The sequence below is a fragment of the Podarcis pityusensis genome (genome assembly GCF_964106645.2).
Source record: "Podarcis pityusensis genome assembly, chromosome: 7".
Classification (NCBI taxonomy): domain Eukaryota; kingdom Metazoa; phylum Chordata; class Lepidosauria; order Squamata; family Lacertidae; genus Podarcis; species Podarcis pityusensis.
The window spans coordinates 46,529,829-46,555,503 of NC_138031.1; the positions used below are offsets into that span (position 1 = coordinate 46,529,829).

Genomic DNA, 25,675 nt, shown 5'->3' on the forward strand with positions numbered 1-25,675 from the left:
AGTCTGCAGTAGGTGCTGAAAAGACAACTGAGACAGTATCTGTCTCTTGCCTAAAGCAGGGGAATTCCAAAGGGTAGGTGCTTCAACACTAAAGGTCTGATTCCTATACAGTGGTACCTCGGGTTACATACACTTCAGGTTACATACGCTTCAGGTTACAGACTCCGCTAACCCAGAAATAGTGCTTCAGGTTAAGAACTTTGCTTCAGGATGAGAACAGAAATCGTGCTCCGGCAGCAGCAGGAGGCCCCATTAGCTAAAGTAGTGCTTCAGGCTAAGAACAATTTCAGGTTAAGAACGGACCTCTGGAATGAATTAAGAACTTAACCCGAGGTACCACTGTATTGCGATAGAATGGACCTCCTGTAAGAGGGTATCTACAGGAGGCCATCAAGAGTGAGATGGTCTTTCAGGTATCCTTCAGCTAGTACCCCTCTGATGATGGTGACACCATCCTCCTGCCACTGTGGCTTGTCTGCTGCTCATCCAGCTACACAGTTTTCACTCCTGTACAGCTGCTGCCACAGATTACCTGCCACATGCTGGCTACTGCTGCTACAGATGCTAGAAGGCAAAGAAGTGAGCCCATGCCAGCCCATCAGTACAGCACCTTCAGAGAGGCAGCCAAATGAAGCAAGCAGCATCTAATCCAGTATGCTCCACATTGCAGATGTTTGTCTGGAAAGCAATCTGCATGAGCTGAAAAGTGTGCTGCATGCTCACATGAATTGCCAGCACAGAGTGGCTCCTATGGCTGAAGATGCTCTGGGACAGATTTACTTTCCCCATGCAACTAAGTCTTCAGGCCACTCAATGTGGAGAGATTTTTCAAGTCTGAACTGTCCCATAGAAATGAAAAGCGCATGCAGAATTTGATTACACGAATCTTCAAAAGAAGAGGAAGAATGACAAGAGATATCAAAACTTTATAGACTTGCAGGTCTGAAGGATTTATACTTGTGTTCATTACCATACGGTTTTAAAACAAGGAATCCTTTTAAGTATATAACAATTAAACAGGAAATAGCAAAGTCATAATCAGCAAGCTTAGATCTTTTTGAAGTGCAAAGAAGCTGAGTGACAGCCTACTGAGTAAAACAACATCACACCTTTACAGAAGTGACTGATGAGAGAAAAATCATTAAACAGTCATGCTAAAGTACAGTGAGAACTTAGAAACCAATTACACTTAAGTGAGTAGAATCAAACAGACTTACTCTACCATTTATTTTACCATGCATTTCACTTGCATTTGGAAACTTGAGCTGCAGGACAGGAACTTCAACGGAGAAACCGAAAGATTTTTCAGTAACTTTGCTCCACCAGAAGCCAATATCTAGATTATTTAAACCCAGTAAACATGTTAATATGAACATTATGCACAGCATTGTCAAAAAGTGTTAAATGACCTGCTATGTAGAATTAGATGTGACCCCAGATTTTTTTTGGGGGGAGGGGTAATAGGAGATTTAAAAGTAACATTTGAAATGAGTAAAGAATATGTAAATTCACAATAATCAGTTCCTTGATTATTGCAATAAGATTGTAGAGGTTAATGTGGAGAAATATGAAACAGGGTATGATGTGATTATTGTAACATCCTCAAATGTCTCCTGCTGTCCAAAATGTCAATAGAGTAACAAATAAAGGGTCACAATGAAAGGTTTCATTGCTGAACAAAGTAAAACCCTTTGAAATAAAAGAACGGGGCGGGAGGTTGGAAATCAAAGATGGTGTAGCACACAGCCAAGAAAACAAACTAAGGTATAAAGAAGATGACCTCCTATAATCTTTACCTCTGCTCTAGCAAACACATGATAAACATAAATTCACAGCTTACAAAAATTATGTCAACTTCAAAATCAACTCCATGTTTATCTTTGGTTCTTCTACCCACTTTTTCTGGTGTGAAAGAAGAGGAAATCAGATGAGGAAACATCACTCAAAGTGAACCATTTATTGTGCACCCGAAAGGGTAAGTGCCCCATAAACTGCAGTGATCCATTTCCAATTACCATCACACAACAGAAGGCAACATCATTTGCATTAACAATTTTTATAGCCTCCATAGGTAAAAAGGGCAAGTTTAGGAAATTACTTATTTCTTTTTGCTGCTATAAAATGTCTTGGGACAGGATTTTGACAAAAGGCTCCTGTCATTGGGTGTGGAAACCACATTACCCCCTTGCCGTTTTAAGATATTGAAATGAGCAACAAAGTATTTTAGAATTATAGGAATGCCTTAAAAGATAAGCATCATCACCTATTTTTAAAAAATAACTGGGTTTGCAACAACAACAAAAATCCACAAGGAAGAAAGGAATGTATAGTATACAGGAAAATTCAAAGTGCAGACACAAAAGAAAAAACATCTGAAGCTCTTAACAATTATATAGCACCCCATCTTATTACACAGAAATGGCACAATTTCATGTACAGTGGTACCTCGGGTTAAGAACTTAATTCGTTCTGGAGGTCCGTTCTTAACCTGAAACGGTTCTTAACCTGAGGTACCACTTTAGCTAATGGGGCCTTCCGCTGCCGTTGCGCCACACGATTTCTGTTCTCATTGTGAAGCAAAGTTCTTAACACGAGGTACTATCTCTGGGTTAGTGGAGTCTGTAACCTGAAGCATCTGTAACCTGAGGTACCACTGTAATTACTGTAAAGCAGAGAGAGAAAGCCCTGGACTTTCCTTCTTCTGGTATTATATTTTACTACATATATCCTGAAAAAGAATTGCAGGGAAGGGACCAAGAAATAGCTGCAGATCTGTCTCTCTAACTGAAGAGGAGCACAAAATGGCAGAAAAGGGTGCTGGAGGCAACTTAAGAAGAGCCCGCTGGATCAGGCCAATGGCCTGTCTAGTCCAGCATCCTGTTCTTATAGTGGCCGAACAGATGCCTGTGGGAATCCTGCAAGCACAACAGTACTTTGCCCATCTGTGATTCCCAGCAACTGGTCAGAGGCATAATGCCTCCAACAGTGAAGAAGAAAAAAGCCATTATGGCTAATAGTTGTTGCTAGCTTTATCTCTCAAAATGGCACAAAATTACAAAATAAAAATAAAAATGCATGCCTATGGCCATTTTCTATCTGCTCCCTTTACATGTTTTAAGCATCTGACATGAGAAAACATATTGTTGAAAGCAGTCCCAAAGCTAACATTAATTGGATGCAAAGGAGAACAGGTCTCCCATCACAGATTGTTATGCTGTGGTGACAACGAAGGATGTCGCCTTCAGCCAAGTCAAAACATTAATCCATCCAGCTGAGTCTTATCTGCAACAATGGAAGAGAACCTCAAGCCCAGGAGCCCAAGGCAGCCTGCCAGGCCTCTCTAGGCCTTGGAACTCTCCATAGCAACGCCTCCAATTCTTTTGCCTCGCTAGAATATGTCCTTGAATGGCAACAATGCGTCATGCTTGCCTAGATGGAGAGAGATACGCATAGGAAAAACAGACCTTGTGTGTGGCTTAACTGTAGCCTGATGTACAAAGATAAGAGCCATATCCATTGCCCCACCTGCCACTGGCATATGGTCCCAAGGATGCTGACCGCAAGGAAATGCAGTCCTTAGGCTGTAAAAGGTTCGCTGGCTGTTGTCTACAATGACTAGCAATAGCTTTTAGTGATTTGAGACAGAGCCTTTTCTGAGATACCAGGGACTGAACCTGGGACTTTTTGCTAGCAGTGCATGTGCTTCTGCTGAAAGCTCTCTTCTACACAACGAGTAAGAGGTGGCACTCATGAAACATGGGGTGTGATGTTTTCTGCTATGTACAAATAAAGAAACTGGATTAGAAATTCCCTCTCCCTCCCATGTGACATAAGCAGTAGAAGGATCACTAATGGGATCCAAAGACCCCTTTTGGCTAAAATATTGTTCTGGCATTTGCTCGGAAAAGGTGTGCTGTGGCTGCCACTATTGTCTTGTGATATGCACTCAGCTTCTTGGCCTGTATTTTTCTGGGGAGGGGGGGAGATTTTTGACAAATCCTCCTGAGAAATACAAGAATTAACACTTCACAATTTCACACAACAAAAGATTGATCACTTTGACACGAGTGGTGTTCCCCACACCCCCGCAAAAAATAAAGCCTTTATAAAACACACGGTAAACATGGATACAGAATCAGAAAAGGAGCTCAACAGCAGCTTCCCGTTATGCCTACTGGCAGTTTCCCCAATATACCTGTATTAAAATGTACAGTGACAAAAACACTTCAAACAACATAGGATCATTGTTCTGCATTAAAGGACTGGCAGGGCAAAAGACTTTCACTGTGAATGGGATAGCTAATTTCCATACCCGTAAGGACAGGTAGTCCCTGCAGCAAAATTTATGCTTATGGATTTGCAAACCAAGAGTTTAGCAAAGTGTCAAGTTTCTGAAATATGTGCAAACACAATGGAGTAGCCACACAGAAATCATCAATAAAGCTTAGCTGTGGACATTTTTAAAATGAGAGAGTACGTTTGGTTTCCTCTGCAAAGAATCCATCGGCAACCACAAAACCGAGTTAGCAGACCTGCTTGCCTAAGCCACAGCTAGTTTTGTTAGATGCCAGTAAAATTTAATAAAATTCAGCGGCCATGACCCATGCATTTCTACAACCACAGGCCATTATCATGAATTAGACTCTTTGCCCTCACAATTCACATGTTCCTAGTAAACACAAAGAGCACAGCATGTTGCAGCAGTAATCCAAGTAAACAGATGGAAAAACTCCTGTACTGCACACTGCTTAGAGGAAGACGGACTCTCAAAACCATACCTAATCTGCAGCAACGATTGAATTACATTAATTCCCCAATGGGAATGCTATTGAATCTTATACATTCTATTATGAGAAATCAAATGTACTTAGGAGAAGTCAAATGTATCAATGGCAAGAGTTTTTCCCTTACAATAAATAAATCTTGATTTGTTCCACGAAGAGGTGTCTCTTACCTCCCACAGAGTATCTCTACACAAGGACTTTATTACGGCTTCATAAATTATAGAAAGTGTGGCAAAAGAACCATGTCAAAGGAACACCAAGCACTGGGAGTGCCAACTTCTTAAGGAAAATGCAAGCATGCCAAAGGCCCAACTTCAAATTATGCCAAGCTATTAGCATTTTTCTCGAGTGCTCTAGAGGTGCTGACAACTCTAGTGCCTAGGCCCTTCTTTGCCAACTGCAGGGCCGTTCTATCCTATCCTCATTTACGAGGCTCTGATGGAAAGCTCATATGTATTTTCCCCACATATACAATTTTTTCCAATTCACCTGTTACAAAAGAAATGGTTGACAAGCGTGTCCTGAAGTTCCTAAACACCACATTCTCTTCCAGAAGTAGCAAACTCGGCAGCTGATAGGAGCTAAAGTCTAAAAAGTTAGGAAACTGTATTTTTGCAGTGCTATGCTCACAGCCTGGAACACAAGGAAAGTGCATTGTGTTGATTCACATTACTGTACTGTGTACACTCATTACTGTGTACACTGACTTTCAGAAAGGGACATTTCCAGCCCAAGCTGGAGAAGGGCAAAAATGGAACCTGGGACTTTCTGCGTGTAAAGCAAATACTCAACTACTGAGCTACAGCCTTTCCCTTCAGCTATATCTGTTTACATATTTGTTAAAATAACATGTGTATGGTATCCTACTACTACTCTAGATCTTACATGTTCACACTAATTATAAAGCCGTATATTATGCAAAGCTAATTTTTAGTCTCAAGTACAACCCCTGTAAAGGTAGAAACCAGTGATGTGCAGTGAAATTTTTCATAGGGGAACAGTTAGGGCCAGAGACACCAGTATGCAAAGGCGATTCCGGGGGCGGGGGGATGTCCCAATGTCCCATGCATGAGCCAGGCAAAAGCTTCCTGGGCTTTGGGAAGGAGACACCGGGCTTTAAATACTTTAATACTCTAATTTACCAGGAACATTCAGGGGACTAGCCTAGTCTCCTTAGTCCACTGACCACAAACCACTGGTAGGAACTAAGGTACACAATTAGACATTCTCATTTATGTTCAAGGTGACAACAACATGAATAAATCTAAAAACATCGTAACTCATACGGTTTATCCACATTTACCTGCTGACCTGCTCCTTTCAGACAGCAGAGGTCCACACTTTAATGCTCCAAGTGTTTTTTGTATGTGTTTGTTTTTGCCCCTAAGCTTTCCTTGTGAAAACCCACTCTTTAAAGATGAATTGGAGCAAATGTCAATTCGCGATTTCCATGGGTTTTAAAGAGAGAGTTTTCACAAGGAAAGCTCCAGAGCAACAACAATAGAAGGGGCACTTGGACACAGAGCTTTAAATCACGGACCATGCCTAGAAAGAGTGGAGGAAAGTTAAGTGTGGATAAGACCTTAATGGAACAAAAGTTAATAGGGAAACGAACATCCAGAATTTGAAATGGGCCTTCTCAGCATGAAATAGGTGGTGTTGCAAAACCAGATGTGATTACACAGAGTGTTTTACTGCCAAAAGTTAAGTTTCAGGAGAATACGCTTATAACATTTAAAAATTATTACACACTGAAAACTTTCCGAATGAACAAGCAATAGATTAGCCATTTTTTATAAGGCAGCCAGATTTATTTATTTTTTAAGTTAATAGAATAATTCATCCCAAATACAGTGATACCTCGGGTTACAGACGCTTCAGGTTACAGACTCCGCTAACCCAGAAATAATACCTTGGGTTAAGAACTTTGCTTCAGGATGAGAACAGAAATTGTGCAGTGGCAGTGCAGCAGCAGCTGGAGGCCCCATTAGCTAAAGTGGTGCTTCAGGTTAAGAACAGTTTCAGGTTAAGAACGGACCTCCAGAACAAATTAAGTTCTTAACCTGAGGTACCACTGTACTGCTATCAATTAATTTCAGTGTTTCTCACAAGCTGGAGTTGCAGAAAAGAGAATCACTCCTGATTCTGAATTCTGATCCTACAAACAATGGTCTGAAGTGAGAAGAGTATAGCTCTCACCAATAATCGGAAGTGCATGTAAAATGATTTCTAGAATACTACAGACAACGTGCAGATATCCTCACTGCAAATTTACCACCTTGGCAAGAATTCAGGAACAATATCAGATCAGCACTTAAGACCACAAGACCATCCTGATTAATTCTGCAAGATGATATGCAGACAAACATAGGCAGAAAGAACAATACAGCTGAAGGAAATAAACATCACCTCTGTGGTGGGCAACATATGGCAATGTGTCAGATGCTGTCTGCCTTTCACACAACCCCCCAGCGCAATCTGTGCAACACTACTGAGTGCAAACACACATTGTTAGCATCCCACACAGCTTGTGCTCTTTGGGCCCAGTGGTGTCATACTGCCTCACAAACTAGTTAGAGCTGATTGCCAAAAGTGGGAAATGCCAAGACAAGCTAAAAATGAATAAATAAATGTGTCGGAGCTGTATGGAGGAGAGCTGAAAGTCAGTACTGTCTTCTGAATGGGTTGCTCATTACTTGGAATTGAAGCTAAACTTTGAAAGAGATCATTTGCACAGATAGAACTCGCCTCTATGAACTGTTTCAGTGGTGAGGGATGATGGGATCTGTAGTCCAAAAAGAACTGAAGGGCTGTAGCCTTCCCACCCCAACTTAACCATGGTTTAGCCTAGGAGTGGGAAACGTCCTCCATCCCATTTCCTCATGGACCATTTTCTAGGAGTTGCTTGCCAGTGATGCGTAGAGTCAGAAAGAAAAGTGGGCAGGGCAATGCATGTTACTCTTACCTTTCTACAGTTACATTTCGACCACATAAAAGTCAGAGGATTCTATACACACACACACACACCTCTTTATCCTCCATCCACCCATCCAAGAAAGAGGCATTATCATAGTTCAACAGATTCCAACCACACAAAAGCACCTGATGGGTGTGTGGCTGAGGGATGTGGCCTGGGACTAGTTCTGAGGGCTGCATGGAGAGGACTGCATTCAGCCCTTGGGCCTGAGGTTCCCCACTCCTGATTTAGGAAATCACAAAAAAAGCCCTGCACGAACATTGGCTCATCACTCTTCTCTTTAAGTAAAAAGGAGGATGAATCTTCCCACCCCCTCCACATTGATCATTATGAGAAGGAATGTCTGCTGCGAATTTGATAGGATGGTAGCATTACTAGTAGTCTTCTACGCAGCATTTAAGAAATTTTAAGAAACCAAAAAACCAGTGCCATTTGAAAGATTCAGTCTGCCACTTTGATTCAGATTGGCATCCAATTGTACCCAAACATACATGAAAACCTGCTGCTTGATCTCCTAGATATCATGCAAAATTTGGTTGCAATAGCTTAAGAAGTGTCCAAATGCATAGCAAACAGACAACATAATAGGTTAACTGTGTTTTCTTCCCAATACAGAAGCCACTTCTTTGTTTCCAGAATTCGGATGTTTAGTATATCCCAATGGAAAAGCTTTGAAGATGACATTAACACATTTAAAAGTTTCTAAAGTTACAAAGTAATAAAGGCAGTTATAACAACATTGTTGTTAGAAGTTACATAACTGAAAGTAAACAGGGAAACAATATAATTTTATCACAGAACTGTGTTCAACTTGACTACCATAAGCATTGACAATTTTGGTACCTAATGCTGAGCTTCAAGGATGCTCACTCTGATGAGTCCTTGGAAACAAGCTGGCACAGTTGCAAGATGCATCTGTCTCAAATGTCAGCTTATGTGAGGAAGTAAGGCCATTCCCAATTGCAAGGTTTTTAAAACAATATCACATGAAAAAAGCTGGAAGAGTTTTTTCTTACCAAAAAAAGATCTAGAGATGACTCTCAAGTAAATACCATGAAAAATGTAAGGGCATTACTTAAGAAGACAGATTAAGTCAGAAGAGCAATCAGAATTCCATATCTATCCCACTTCTATCCACTGCACAAAGACCACCTTCTTTCAGCTTAGATTTGGATCTTTGTGTGGGCAATCTTGATCTATCTGAAGTGCCTGCTACCAGAAACGAACTCAAGCGCAGCAGGAGCATAAGTATTCATACCAAGATACTGGAAACCAATTGTCTTTCTGCCCCCTTCTACTTTGAGCAGGAGTGCCCATTATGAAATAGTCTACCGCTTCTTGCTTGATCACTATTTGCCATATAAAGGGGCACAATCCAAAAGATAACCCTCCACTGACCACAGAAATCAGCAGGCTGACCTCTTAATCTACACAGAACTAGTGCTGGCTCCATGTTTTGAAAGGCCTGATGGCAAGACACCCTCCATAGGCCCCTGAGTCTACATCTTCATTGCAGCAGCCATGTTGCTCACCAGCTCAAGACTGTTTGCACATATAACATCAATCCTGAACTACCTGCCAGTCAGTTTCCGGGCCCAAATCAAAGTGCTGGTTTTGACCTATAAAACCTGCTCAGGGCCACAATATCACAAGGACCACCTCCTCCCATATGAACCGACCCAGATCCTGTGACTGTCATCTGAGGCACTTCTTTGTGTGCCTCCTCCATGAGAGATTCAGAGAGTGACAACACAAGAAAGAGGTATTTTTTGCGGTGATGCCCCATTTGTGGAACGCTCTCCCCAAGGTGGCTCACCTGGCACCTTCATTACATATCTATAGGCACCAGGCAAAAATGTTTCTCTATACATCCAGGCCTTTGGCTGATTAAACAACGTGAGGCCTTTTAATTGCGTTTGTGGGAGGAACCATATTGTCAGAAAATCACTGTTTAATGTCTGGACAAAATATAAAGACTTGCTGGAAAATAAAACTCCAAGGTGGCTTTCACCTTTGGAAGCTAAGGCCCGAAAAAGACCCAATATGGAGGCTAAATGGCCAAAATATTGGGAAATATTAGAAAAAGATGGAGACAATTGGAAATTGCAGAGTTTGGAGAAAATGAAGGATAAAGTGCGAGACTGGTTACATTACGCTCAGATTAAAGAAGTTTTTAAAAATGACAAGAAACTAGGGTTCCAGGTGGAGAAATCGAAACTAGAAACAGAACTGTTAGAACCAAAGACTAAGGTACTTTCAAGGATGTATAACTTGCTGTTAAAATGGAATACACAAGATGAAATGGTTAAATCGGCTATGATAAGGTGGGCACAGGACATTGGGTATAATATCATGTTTGAGGACTGGGAAAGGTTGTGGAGTACTGGGTTGAACTTTACTGCATGCAATGCTTTGAAAGAAAATGTAATGAAAATGATATATAGATGGTATATGACCCCAGTCAAACTTGCAAAAATTTACCACCTGTCTGATAATAAGTGTTGGAAATGTAAAGAGAGTGAAGGAACATTCTTCCACCTCTGGTGGACATGCCCTAAAGTGAAGGCGTTCTGGGAAATGATTTATAATGAACTGAAAAAGGTATTTAAGTATACCTTCACAAAGAAACCAGAGGCCTTTCTTTTGGGTATTGTCGGCCAAGGGGTGGTAAAGAAGGACCGGACATTTTTTATGTATGCAACAACAGCAGCAAGGATACTACTTGCAAAGCACTGGAAAGCTCAAGATCTACCCACACTGGAAGAATGGCAGATGCAACTGATAGACTACATGGAACTGGCTGAGATGACCGGCAGAATTCGCGACCTGGGAGAAGAGAAGATGGAGGAGGATTGGAAGAAATTTAAGAATTATTTACAAAAACATTGCAATTTGAGTGAATGCTAAGCAGGATGCTAGATCATAAATAATTGAGCACCACTAACTTAGATGACTTAAGATAATAAGTGAGATTGAGAAAATATAACTCTTTTTGAGAATTATAAGATTATAAATATATAGATGGGATACAAGAAATGTAAATAAGATAATAAATTGCTGGTAAAAAGTTATAACGATGAAAGTGGGAGCGGGAGATGTGAGGAAGTCCAAAAAAAAAAAAGTGAAAGTATGTTAAGATATCTGTTATACTGCCTGTTACATTTATTCTTATTGTAAACCCCAATAAATATTAAAAAAAAAAAATAATAATTGCGTTTGTGGGAGGAAGGGTGTTATTGATTTGCTATTGGTTTTCTTGTTATGTATTTTGTGTTCTCATTTTGATTTTTATGTTGTGAATCGCCCTGTGATCTTTAGATGAAGGGTGGTATATAAATATATATAAATTTAAAAATATATATAAATTTAAAAAATAATAATTAAGAAATCATGATCATAAATGATCCCTGTCCCTTCCAAGGTATGGTCTCAATCTGCTCCCTTTACTATAGGTAAAGGTAAAAGGACCCCTGACCATTAGGTCCAGTCGTGACCGACTCTGGGGTTGCGGCGCTCATCTTGCTCTATTGGCCGAGGGAGCCGGCGTTTGTCCGCAGACAGCTTCTGGGTCATGTGGCCAGCATGACTAAGCCGCTTCTGGGGAACCAGAGCAGAGCACGGAAACGCCGTTTACCTTCCCGCCCGAGTGGTACCTATTTATCTACTTGCACTTTGACGTGCTTTAGAACTGCTAGGTTGGCAGGAGCCCTTTACTATACTAAAGGGGAAGAGGTGTTAGTAGTCAGATCTTGGGCACAATCATTTTAGCTACCAATAAAAAATATCTCCTAACAACTAACAGACAAGTTTTAGCAGCCACCTCTCTCCCTAAGTAAAATAAACTTTGTAAGAGATAAAAACAAACTTTTATCAAATTTCCATGTGAAAATCTGACTTTTCATAGTAAGTGTATGGGCCATTTACAAATTAATTTCATGCCAGCATGAAAAGCTTCAAGTGACATGCACTGGTTCCACTTTCATAAACCATGATACTTTTCCAGTAGTGCAGGCGTGCGTGTTAGAACAAATGTTTACTTTCAGGATGAAAGTTATAGGACATTGATGGGTGGGGGGAGGCCTAACATAGCAATGATCAGAGCTTTCAGTTTATAAACCTACGTTACAGTCTTTGTATGGGTCAGAGAAGGGTTCAGGTTTGGTATCAACCTGTAAACTGGAACTGGAACTTTACAAGCTCATAAACAAGCCATGCATTTATACAATGCAGCCCAGATTATTATTTGGTTGCAGTTACAAAGAAGTTTAATAACTTTTTTATTTGCTGAAGGTGGTGGCATCTTGTTTGGAATTTAAGAACTGAGTCAAAAGCTCTCAAATGAGAAGTTCCGGCTCAACTTTCGGGAGGGAAAGGGTGGTGGCTCATAAAGTCCTTCAATAAATTTGATAAATGAACTAATAACCCAAGTGAAAAGTTCAGAGGGAGAAATTTACCAGTGGCCACTCTTCCTTTAGTAGTTGCTCTTATTCTGCTGCCATCTCTGTGGTAGCAGGACTCCGTCCTAGAATCTTTCAGCCAGTCCTCCAAATTTCTGAAATTGCCTCCTAAGTTTTCCATCTGTGAATGATGTGAGAGAGAAGTGAGAGGAGTGTGTGTGCGTATGAGAGAGAAGAGGTATGTTGCCACTAGGAAGAGAATAATTCTGTTTTAGATGGGTTTATGAAAAGATTATGTTTGTGACCCCATCACACCAGACTGCCTCGTGCACCACGTGCCCTCTCATGTCAGAGTTGTTGTTGCACTCTTTTTTTTTAAGCCCAACTAATTATATGAAATATATATTTGCCTGTTATACATTTAATATGTATAAAAAGGTTAAGCCCCATGAGGTAATGTTTCTGCAGCATAGTTTTGTAAGTATATTTATACAGTTATGTGCAGTTTTATACAATTTTACACAGTTATATATTTGCTGCTTGTATCTGTTTAAGCTCTGGTTACTTTAGGAAGCTTATATTTGCAAATAATAATGCCCATATAATAATGAAAGAATTGTTCACATTTTAGCAGAACTGGAGGGAAGAAAATTGCTTCTTGTCAAGATTAAGGAGTGAGATAGGAATTAGAAAAAAAACAATTGTGTGTGAATAAGCTTGACATCAAGATTTGCAGAAAATTCCATCCCTATTTGTCACAGCCCTGGTTTATATTACGAAGGGCAAACTGGCAGCCCAAAGACCAGATCCAGACCCTGAGGCAACTTTAGCTGGCAGCCTGCCAAATTTTAAATCAAGGTGTGGTAAAATGTTTCCTCACAGTGTCATTTGTAAGGCAAAGTAATAAGAAACCTCTGTGTGTATTTCATATAAATGCCATTGTCTACTACATACTGTGAAAAGGAGTTTGTCCATTTGTCCATGCGCTGTCTCTCAAAGCAGATGGATGCCAACAACAGCAATGCCCATGTGTTCTCTATAGGTTCGACCACCTCTTGAGATATTACCTCCAAATTTGGCACAAGGGCTCCCAAAGTGAGAGTGAAAGTCTTCATTGTTGTTTGGGTACCCAGCAGCCATTCTGAATCAAGATGGTGGAGCGAAAAGTGATTTTGACTTGACTTTATCCAATTTGGGGCGGGATGGACACCTCTGAAAATATTGCCACCTCATCTGACAGGACTTTATCAAATTTGGTGGGATGGTGCCAACCTAAGCCAATTTGGACAGCTCTGAATGTTCAGGGCAGGGCAGAGGCGGAATGCGATGTTTACAGGCTTTTTCGATGGTGTCTCAAATATATGCAATTTCACGTACCGTATTTTTCCTTGTATAAGACTAGGTTTCCCCCCCTAAAAAGTAATGTCAAAAATTAAGGGACGTCTTACGTATGGATATATCTCCCCCTGTTTTCTTAAATCTGAATCCCCCAAAATAGGGGGCGTCTTATAGGTGGAAAAATACGGTAAATACACATTGCCTTGTAACGTAACCCCCACGTAAATTCAGGGTGAGTGGGTTGCCTGTAGTTCAATCAATTCTTCTTCCCAGGGAACTATGGCAATTGTATTTCTTTGAGGGGAATAAGGGGCCTCCTAACAACTCTCACCACCCCTAACAAACTACATTCCCCAGGATACTTTAGGGGAAGCCAAGACTGTTTAAAGTGGTATAATGCTGTTCCAAATACCTGGTGTGGCTGTGACCTAAGTCAGACCATTACAGTATTGTCTATACCAGTGGTAGAGAAACCTTGCACCCTGGGACCAAATGCAGCCTTCCAAACCCTCAGAATTTTGCCTCAGAAGTTGACTCCATTAATATTTTTGTGGGAATACAGTATCTTATTCCACAATTCATAGGACAACTCTGTAGTTGGTCAGAATCCCAATGATTTAGATGGCATGTATAGCTCATTGCTAATGCAATGGGGCTTCCACTATTCCTCCCTTTTCTTACGTTCCCCTAATCCGCTCCAGAGGTTTCACCAATCCTCCGGAGCATATTTTTCAGGAGCATAGAGGGCTGAAGGGGAAGATCAGACTCTGTTAGATTTCACCCAGTTTGAGCAGGGGTTACCAAATTATGTCTAGCTCAGGATCTCTCACTGATAAATATTGTGGGCTGGATCCAGACATATCATACTTCACATATAGACCCATTGAAATCAATAAAATGTAAATGAATCACAACTAACTTCAGCCCCATTAAATGTCAGTGGGTCTGTTCTAACACAATGTATAAATCCTGGATCAAACTCAATTTTAAAATTCATACTATAGTAACTGTAACACTTATGCCAGTAAGCTTTATTTATTATGCCTGTCTCTTCACGGAATATCTGAGCTCAGGAGAGCACAAACCATACCAACATAGGTTAAGACAGAGTCAATAATTTTTCAGCTTCTTTTAAAAATGCTTAATGTGAAGTATCCACCTCCCAATCTGCAATTATCGATAGGTATATCAGAGGATTGAGTTATTAGCTAGCACACACTATTGCAGCATACACGTTTCAAAAGTAATTACTACTCCATCCTGATTGCCTCCTGTAGGAAAAAAGACAAGGAAGACACAGGGCTTCTTCTTTCTTTTTTACCTTTTTCTACAAAAAGTACTATAGTTGATAAAAAGAGAATGCAACTGATTCATTACATCAATTAACATTTGATTCCCCTTTTTGTTCTCATTCAATAAAAGCATTGTTCAAATTGCCCTAATTTGAAAACAGTAACAGTAAGAGTAGGAAATACTTGACAATGAAGATGTGAAACCTCTAAAAACCAGTTACCTTAGTAACCATTAGAATGTAGAAGAATAAGAATACACCAACAGTCAGGACTTCATTTCAGATTCTACGGGGTTTAGGCTGGAATACAGTCAGCTTTCATTAGCTTTTTGTTTTTCTCAGCGGGTCCTTGGACTTTGAAAGGAAACCTGAATGACAGCTAAGAGCAATTCCAGCCTTACTCTTGATTACCCATGCCAAATAGGACTGCTTTCTCCAGTGTAAACTTCCCAAGCAAACCACAGTGAGCTAGCCCTGAATGGTATTGTGAGTTATAGTCCTGAACCCCAAATCATAATCCATGTACTTTAGTGGTCTCTCATGTGTGGAATAAAATGGCATACTTTTGTAGGTATACCAAGTTAACCTTTAACCAACAAAGGGTAAAAAACTTTTTTTAAAAACCCACAAAAACCCACTCTCCCTCTCTCTCTCCACCCTTATAAATGGTGGAGGGGAACATGAAGCTTCACAACTATAAGCAACTAGTGGTACCTCGGGCAACATACGCTTCAGGTTACATACGCTTCAAGTTACAGACTCTGCTAACCCAGAAATATTACCTCAGATTAAGAACTTTGCTTCAGGATGAGAACAGAAATCGTGTTCCGGCGGTGAGGCAGCAGCAGGAGGCCCCATTAGCTAAAGTGGTGCTTCAGGTTAAGAACAGTTTCAGGTTAAAAACGGACCTCCGGAATGAATTAAGTACTTAACGCGAGGTACCACTGTATGTTTATTACCATTTTAGAGACTGGGAAATAGAGACTAGAAGTAGAGGCTCAGAAAGCTTAAAGAAACCTGCCAATGCCACTTGTGATCTGTGTCAGAAGCAGAAACAAAGTATGTTATAGATCATGGTACTGTAATGTGGGAAAATAGTGGCCAATTTTATTCTGTTTTGGGTATACTACTATTTTTGGCAGAATGTTCTTTTTAAAAAACAAAACCTTATCTATGAGTTGCCACTTGATCCTAAATATTTCTTCTTAGTCTTTTAAACTGAGCAGTAGGAAAAGTAAACTTTCCAACAGTAAAGTTTGGAAATCTAGTGCTTCCTTCTTTATGAAGAACATAGTAACACAAAGTATCTGGTTAGGATACAAGTAGGATAGTAAATGAAATATTTTTGTCAGTTCTCCCAAATATATACATTATCAGAGGAATTGTTTTGGTAGGCTAGAGACAATACAAAATGTTACTTTAAATGTTAGTTTGAACCGTAAGTATTATGATGCTTAAGAGCATAACTTATTTGTTCTGCTTACATTAAGTAGAATAACTTGTCAACATAAGGAAAGAAAACACCTCGAATATGCTGCTATCTACCATTAGAAAATAATAAAAAGAAAATTATGCTTATGAACAGCTCTACTTGTTTAATGCTTAAAAATGTGCACCTTCAAATAAGCATTGTGTTTTAGCAGGGATCTCTCAGTTTCTTTTCTTAGCAGAAATTAGGTGTTTCAGTCTCTGAAGCTAATGAGATCTGTCCCTAGTCAGTACTGGGATATCTTATGAACATTGTTTAAGATTGTCCTGAACCACACCATCTATGACTGCGGTGGCCAACTGAATTTATTGAAGAGTTGAAAAATATAATGACGACCACTTAAATATTGGTGACTAGGCCACGCATACAGTAGTACACTCAACATGCCTAAGCGCCGAAATAGAATGTAGATGCCCTTTTGCTCACCTGGAGTTCTTTTTTTTAAAAATATTTTATTAAGGATTTTCTTGTTTTACAGAAGTAAGTGTAATGCCTCGTATTTTTTTTCCCCATGTAACATTTTTACAAATCCGTTTCATTTGTTGAGGCATTAGGGGGAGAAGAAAAAAGGGAAAAAAGAAAGGGGGGGGTGGAGAGAGGGAAGATGGATGGGGGTGGGGTCAGGTGGCGGTGTTTCTATTATGTTTAATGTATGTAGAGTTTGGTGTCAGCGTTGCTTCTCACCTGGAGTTCTTGTACCTACAGATAAACTTGAATCAAGGCCAGAGCACAGATAAATTCAGGACCATTTTCAATCTCTAGCTTGTCACTTTTAAAGAAGTATACAACAGCTAGCCTTATATAAATTATTTAAATCCACTTCTAAAACCAAATGTTGGAAATGCCAATGCATTCCACTTGTATTGTTTTGCAAATACTGTATACAAACTAAAATGATAAGTGTTTTGGTTTTTTTAAAACAGAGAACACCAATTGGCTACCCTGCTCTTTTTTCTTTTTTTTTTACACAAAGGCATCAGCCCTTAAAGCTTTAGCACAATTATTCAATCAGTGATATTACCTCCTGTAATTCCAGAGTGTCTGTTATTACTATCAGTTAAACTACAGCTATCCAGTGTTAAAATACAGCTATCCAGTGTTTACAAATGACGGGATTCGGGAGGGAAGAGATGCCACCAGTGGTATTTGGGATTGTATATGGGCCCTAAAGAGAACCAATTGTTTGAGAGAGACAAAAGCTAATTGAATAGGAAGCCAACCATCTCAGGACAGATGGTCACTGATTCAGGTTTCATCCCTCCCCACAACAAAAATAAGCTTAGGAGGTATTTTCTGTTACTAAGCAACAAGCTGAAGAAGGCATAAGTCTTTTACTACATGTTATTTCCCCTGCTCATTTCTGATTTAATGTAAGAAAACAATGTCGTTCTCCAAAATGGTGAGTTTTAAAGAGGGGCTGAAATCAGCTCAGCTGTGAATGTTTCCGCTAAAGCTGGCATTTTAAACCTTGAAAGCACATGATTAAAGTGGTTAAAGTTACTAGCTTTAAAAAAATCACGCTTTCCAGGCTTTGATCACTTAGCTCTTTAAAAATAATCTAGATCTCTCAGAGAGGGATCCTAACTCCCCCATTTCTTTTTTAAAAAGAAAGCAAAAGCAGCAATGCAATTCTCCTTTGCCACATAAGGAAATGATTAGATTCACATGTGCCTGGAACCTGCCAGAGTTCAAGGCTTTCTGCCTTATTTTTCCTAAGTGCTTCAGCCCCAGACCGCAAACCTGACATACACTGCCTTTAAAAAAACCCCCAGCAACATAAAACCATGACAATGTAAAGCTGCAACCATAGGGTCTGTTTTTATCTGTGTGGTATCTATGCACATAAGTAGAACTATATGCATGCCGAGAGACCTTGGGGAGGGGGGAGGGGGGAGGGGAAAATACAGACTTTGACATAGGGAATTAACAGTAATAAACGTCACAAGAAAGCTTGCAACCTCACCTAGCAAGTTTACTTTTTTGCAAGGATTGCAAAGATTACAACACAGCCATCTAAACCAGCCTGCAAAACACTAGAAGATACTGCTAGATTATATACACATTAATAAAGACAACTTAGTTAATGAAGATATCTTGATTAAAGAGGGGTGTAAGGGTGGGTGATTCTCCCACACCCTTTACCAGTATAATTTGTGTTTAAGCTCCAGAACAAACAAACAAATATTAGTATTCCTTTGCATCCTTCACATTTCTAATTTATTTAAGTAAAGCCTAAATGGCTCCAAAGTGTCTGCAAGTTTCACCAATCAAGAATAAACACTGGAAACTGGGGGGGGGGGGGATGCAAGGAGGAGAGAGAGAGAAGATCTAACAGGGATTCGAAAATGCTATCAACATTTGTATCCCAGGGGGAAATCTGGTGAAGGACTGTCCTAGCTGTGGAGAAGGGGAAGAAAGAATGAAGGATGAGACAAGTACAGGGAGGAGAGGGAAGGAGCCCTTTGGCTCAATTCAGATTAGGATCAAGAAAGAACAAACAGGTTTGTTTGACCCCATTTCATGCAAGTGGGTTACCAGAGGCCTAGCTGCAAAGAGACAGAGTTAAAATTATCCACACGAGTGACCTGCAATAAAACAAGATTTACAGTTATGATCTTCTTTACCCCCAAAAATGCGATGGAAAGATACTAACTTCTCAAGACAGTAGCTGATCATCTGTTTAAAGTAGGGGGCCCCTTGATCTGTTACCAACACATTCTTAAGCTGTTTTCACAAGGGATGCCAAATACCGTATTTTTTGCTCTATAAGACTCACTTTTTCCCTCCTAAAAAGTAAGGGGAAATGTGTGTGCATCTTATGGAGCGAATGCAGGCTGCACAACTATCACAAAAGCCAGAACAGCAAGAGGGATTGCTGCTTTCACTGTGCAGTGATCCCTCTTGCTGTTCTGGCTTCTGAGATTCAGCATATTTTTTTTCTTGTTTTCCTCCTCCAAAAACTAGGTGCGTCTTGTGGTCTGCTGCGTCTTATAGAGCGAAAAATACAGTAGGTTTTGCACGTCCTGTTTCGCCAGTTCAATGCAGTTCCTACAGTGTGCGCTTGAATTCAGTCCGCACAGTGTACATACACTTAAAAACAAAACAAAAAAGTAACGAAGAAGAGGCCACCTTCTGCCTTCTAACTCACATTAACAACATTTACACATTCCAGACGAAAAGGCGTCAGCAGCACTAGGTGGAAAAGAACCCCTGTAGACTACAAAACATATGGTCAAATAAAAAAAGGAAGAGGGGGAAAGCTGTCCACAGCATGTGGTCTGCAAATGCTTTAGCTTGTGTGTCCATTACTGACTGTGCTGTGCCTTTCCCAAAAAGGACTCATCTGTTTAACTCCTAAGCTTTGGGACACACAGCCCCATAGACTCCCTGATATGCCAAACTCAGCTAACAACCTTGACTAAAGAGTCCATTTCCACCAATCCTCACCTCCAAAGAAAACCAATACCAACTGGGAAAGCAGCCAGGTCCTGGTCTTCTTATTCTGCAATGATGTTGTCACTTAAAGCATTGCTACATTTGTCCCCTGCGCTTATAATCAAATAGGCATGATGCAAGAAGCAAATTGGATGGGGGGGGACAGCACAGGAAAACAAATAAATACAGGCACTACAATGGGCGATAACTGAGGAAAAGGAGGAGCAAAACGGCAGCAGGCAGTGCTTTTTTTCTGGGGAGACACAGGGGTGCGCATACCCCTAAGCATTTTGTGAATCTAAGTTTGGCCTCATTGAGGGGCAGTATTTCAATATGAGTAGGAAAATGAGAGTACCCCTAAACTTTTTTTTTTTTTTTAAAAAGGACCGGCAGTGGGTACCAGTAGAACCAATTGTGCGTAGACCATGCTTGTCTCATTTCTCCCTGTGATGCTAACCAAAATATAAAGCCATATCAGAGGCCAGAATGGGTGTAGTCAGACAACAAGGTTTAGTCTCACTTTATTCTTGACTAGCCAGAACTGAAATTCATAGAATTGTAGATGTGGAAGGGACCCTGAGGATCATCTAGTCCAACTCCCTGCAATGCAGGAATATGCAGCTGTCCCATATGGGGATCAAACCTACGACCTTGCTGTTGCCAGCACCACACTCTAACCAACTGGAACATTATTCTTCCAGAAAAAATGGAAGACATTTTTGTTTCAACAAGCTTTCCCCTCTGGATGAAAACACCTCTGCCAAACAATTTTGCATTGTTTCAAATATATCTTTTATCTATTTTTAAGGTATGTCTGTAAATTGCCTTAAGACCTGGGTCACAACCACACCATACATTTAAAGCACATGGCTTCCCAAGAAGAATGCAGGGAACTATAGTTTACCCCTCACAGAGCTAGTATTCCCAGCACAAATAATAAACAAAAGTTCCCAGGGTTCTTTGAGGGGAGCCAGGCACTTAAAATGTGTTTTAAATGTATGGTGTTGATGTCACACACACACACAAAGAGAGAGGGAGAGAGATTCAGAACAACAATAGTCAGACCTCATCTGGACTACATACAGTGCTGGGCACTCTGCTTTGAGGAGAAAGTATATTTGGGGTGGGGGGGACCTCAGGCCCAGGAGCGAAATGAAGCCTCCTCATGACTATCTACAGCCCTCAGGACTGTCTCTAGGCCAAGCCCCCCCTTCCTCAGCCCCCCCTTCACTGTCCCTGATCTGTTCCCACCTTGAGTGCTTTTTCCTAGTTGGAATGTGTTCTTGAACTGTGATTATGCCTCTTGCTTGCCTGGGTGGATGATATATAGGGTGTGGGGGTGTATAAACCTCCGAGTTTCACATGCCTGGAATGTAGTCTTGCAAAGGTAAGAGTTGCATCCTTTGCTCTGTCCACCTTTTGCCTCTGGCTACCACTCTCCATTGGAATCCAACCACAAGGGATTGCAGCCCTCTGGCTCAAAGGGGCTCTCTACCCCAGAGGATGACAAATTGGAAAGGGTTCCGGGAAGGGCAATGACGATGGTCAAAGCTTTGGCAAACAAGGAAAGGCTGAAGTATATTCGGTATGTTTCAGCTAGAAAACAGAATTTGTGAGAGGAGGTCTTTAGAGCACTCTACTTCAAAACATTTGACAGGCCATGTATTCTCTGCTGCCCCAAAGGGAAGGACTACAACAAGGAAGAAAGTTACAGGAATGAAGACGTTGACTGACTAGTAGGAGAAATGCCTTGATGCTAGGGCAGTTCAGTAAATGAACTACGGTATTTACCTAGAGGGGTAGTGGGCCATCCCGCACTAGAGGTCTTTAAGCAGATGTTGAATACCCATCTTTTAGGGACTCCCTAGCACTAGATTTCAGTCATCAACCATAGGGCTGGACCAGAAAGGCAGCCCCCGACTCTAGGATTCTATACAGTGGTACCTTGGGTTAAGTACTTAATTCGTTCCGGAGGTCCATTCTTAACCTGAAACTGTTCTTAACCTGAAGTACCACTTTAGCTAATGGGGCCTCCCGCTGCTGCTGCACCACCAAAGCATGATTTCTGTTCTCATCCGGAAGCAAAGTTCTTAACCCGAGGTACTATTTCTGGGTTAGCGGAGTCTGTAACCTGAAGTGTATGTAACCCGAGGTACCACTGTAATCAGTCTCATTTTAGCCCAGAAATTTATTTTTGATATTTATATCCTGCCTTTCAATGTCAAAGATATCTATGATAAAATGCAACAAAACAAGCTAAAATGCAATTCTAATAAATGATGGAAGAAATCCACAGCTTGACCATTGAGCCCTTCTGTGCCTTTACTAATTGAAGTTTGTATAGTTCCAAGCAGACGAAGAGCAGGACAAGTCATGCACAGGTGGTAATGATACTTTTGCCGTACTGGGTGTGGCAACAAGTCGCTGTTTCTGGTGCATATATTCTAGGGCTCCAGAAATGGGACAAACCCTCCATCTCTCATTGTGTGTGTGCGCGCATGCACGCACGCACGCACACATACATGTAGACTCACAGAGCTGAAGTGGCAAATAATACATGTACACATTGTTCACTACTGTACTCTACCCAAGGTTCAGCCCCCACCATGAAAGCTAAATGAAACCTCCAGGTATAGAATAGCATAACTCTGCATGCCAGCTCCTGGGGAGAAACAACAGAGCATAGCTATCATCCTCCTGTCCTGAGTTTCCTGCAGGTCTGACTGGCCCCTGGTAGAAACACACAATGCTGAACTAGATGGACCTTGGTCTGATCAAACAATAACGTTCTCACTGAGGGTATTAGATAACTATTAAGAGAGACCACTCTTCTCATCAGTTGTCTGCAGTCAATGAGCACTGCTTTGCAATCTGATTTTTCCACATCGTTACACACCCACTTTTGCACACAGCAGCTGCAGCAACGTACTTTGGCAAGTGCCAGTGAAATGAAGACGCTAAGCAAGCAACTCCTAACAGTTTATTGTCAAATAATAAAGCATTTTATGCAAAGCAAACCACTCTACTTCTTAAATAAACTATCTAAATAAACCCACGGTTATTTCTAAACAGCCAAATCCCAGATAAGAACAGCATGCAGAAAAAGCCTCAAATATGACAACATAGCCTAAGTAAAGATGTGTTCAAACACTATGACTGGGTTCCTATACATTCCGTATTTGGAACTAAATTCCTCCAAGTCCAGTAAGGCTTGCTCCTGAGTACACATGACCAAAGGCATAGTTTGGGGGGGACAGAGCGCACTGGGTGCCACATCGTGGGGGGCAGCACTTACCGCAGGGCCTGCAGCTTGCCCTAGCCACACATCTCTTCTGGGACTGACATGGTGGCTCGGGTGCCTGCATGCTCTGCCCGAAACGGCAGCGTGGGGCTTGCGTCTGCCCATTGCCTCCCCCTCAACCGCCCTACAGCTGAGGGGGAGTCTCTGCATTGTGCCCTGCCCAGGTCACCCCACCCCATGGGCAGCTTGCTCTGCCCCCGGGCACAGGGCGCACACATCACCCCAGGCACCCAGGCGGCTAACTATGCCACTGCACATGCCTAGGTTCAGGCTGCATAAAAGTAATAAGCGAGCTTTGCTTCACAAGCATTGACTGTCTTATGCAGTTGGTAAGGCAACCTGCAGATCAGCCTCCCCCAGTCTGGTGCCCTCTGGTGTTTTGGAGTACATCTCCCATCAGTCACAGCCAGCACTGTAGTCCAAAACATCAGGAGGGCACCAGGTTGGGGGAGGCTGCTGTAGACCCACACAGGAGTATCCACCTGTTTCTTTGTGATGTGTAAGAGGCATTATCACAGTTCCCCACTAAGGATGGGCTAGCCACGGTACACTTGTGGATTCCCATATTCACATGTTATCCGTTTTGATCTAAACTGTTGTTCATTTGGGAGGGGTTGGTCCCCTTCCTTAGTTAACCAGCTACAACTATGTCCGAGAGTGGGAGGTAATTCTGCACTAAAAGAGAATACTCAGGTTGTTTCATTCTGTGTTCTGAGTAGTACAGTGGTACCTTGGTTTACGAACTTAATCCGTTCCGGAAGTCCGTTCTTAAACCAAAGTGTTCTTAAACCAAGGTGTGCTTTCCCATAGCAGCGGGGGACTCAATTTACAAATGGAACACACTCAACAGAAAGCGAAACATGTTCTGCTTCCAAGGCAAAGTTCACAAACCAAAACACTTACTTCCGGGTTTGCAGCGTCCTTAATCCAAGTTGTTCATAAACTAAGCTGTTCTTAAACCAAGGTACCACTGTAGTAGAAACAGACTCTTTCCTGTTGGCTCTCCCAGTAACTGTACAGAAGGGAACTTTCACAATAAGACTATTTTCCTTTTCTTTCTATATGTTACTCCAGCCCACTTCCTGACTTCCTGCATTTGATGATGCTGCGAGCAGCATGAGATGCCTTCTCACCACATTTGAATAGTTTCCAAGCCTCATGTCAACTTAAACGGGTGATTTCCCAAAACAACTCCAAGCACATACTCCTCCGCCAACTTTGATCTGCAGCAGCTGTGCAAATTGCAATTCAGCAAGTGGCAGAGGAAATTTCAGTGAAGAATTACGTTTAAAACGAGCTATAATCTTGACTCCACAGAAATATTATAGGGAATATGTAATCTAACCACTGGTTCACATTGCCTCCCACACATTGCAGCAGCACCAGATACAGCTGGAGGGGGGAAGGGGGCAGGGAGAAGCTGTCACACATTCAAAACCACTATATAAGAAAGTCATTATGAAAAAATCAGTTTGACAAGGCTTTTATATCATCATATAATGCAACTTCTTTCACATCCCAAAAATGGGACCTTCAAAGCACCGAGCAATCATAAAAGACACCCAACAAAGCAATATAAAAAAATAAATAAAACACAGCTAAAAACAAAGCAGGAGCAATTATCACTCCAATCAACAAAGAGAGCATAGAAGTCATTAAATTTAAACTAATTCCTAAGAAGGCTCTACATTTAGAAACAAACAATGAACCAATACCCACATGGACAGCAGCATCTTCACTTCTCATTGAAAGGCAAAAAGGAGATTAGTTGCCTCTCCAGGGATTTCCAAAGCCATGGTATCAGCACTGAAAAGGTCCTCTTGTATGCCCACTCACTGTGCCCCAGCTGGGGATGGGAAGGTCTTTGCTGCCAATTGAAGCATTTGGGCGAGTTCATATGACAAGAGACAGTGTTTTAAACAGCCTGGTCTCAACTCATTTATGGCTTCTTAAAGGTAAAGGACCCCTGACAGTTAAGTCCAGTTGTGAACGACTCTGGGATTGCGGTGCTCATCTCACTTTACTGGCCGAGGGAGCCAATGCTTGTCCGCAGACAGTTTTTCTGGGTCATGTGGCCAGCCCCCCTTTTTAAGGTGAGAAACAAAAACAAAAGGCAAAGCAAACAAACTATGAACTGTAAATATGCTATCGTGTCAACCAATTTATAGACTAAACCTGGTGGCTATAATGCCTACGAGTGCTTATGGAATACAAACAATTCAAAAAAATTAAACTGTATGATGAAAAAAATAAAAAGGATACAATTAAAAACAACAACTAAGGATGTACAACTTTTAAACAAAAGCTATAGGAAACAAATTTCAGATTGCTAAAAAGATGAACTGTAAAAATATAATAATAATGTAGTCACAGTATGTGCAAAAAACATAATGACAGGACTAAGACTGAAAAATTCAGCATAGCTTGTTAATTTTCTCAATATTCTTCAATGATGTTTGTTGAATACCTGGAATGCCAGATGTGTTTCAGCTTGGTCTGCTTCTCTCAGGGGCATGTATTCCTGTACAGCAGTTCCTTATGCATAAGTTCTACATACAAAAATAAACAGTTGTATTAAAAAATAAAATGAACAAATTGACCATTTATCTTCACAATACTTAAAACTTAAAATAATAATTTGCTCACCATTTATCTCAAGATAG

The 25,675-nt window shown here is 41.0% G+C and overlaps 1 protein-coding gene across 10 annotated transcripts in view; it reads right to left on the minus strand.

The window, feature by feature from the left end:
• Positions 1-25,675, minus strand: part of GREB1L (GREB1 like retinoic acid receptor coactivator) — a 157,043-nt gene that overhangs the window by 113,505 nt on the left and 17,863 nt on the right. For 6 of the 10 annotated variants that reach the window (XM_081013041.1, XM_081013040.1, XM_081013033.1 and 3 more), the window contains one exon: positions 25,480-25,561. The exons of 1 other annotated variant lie outside the window; for it this stretch is intronic. The gene's annotated coding sequence lies outside the window, so the exon portion shown is untranslated. Of the gene's footprint in view, positions 1-12,215; positions 12,340-25,479; positions 25,562-25,675 lie in introns of all 10 variants that reach the window. 3 more of the 10 variants (XM_081013034.1, XM_081013036.1, XM_081013037.1) reach the window with 2 other exon arrangements.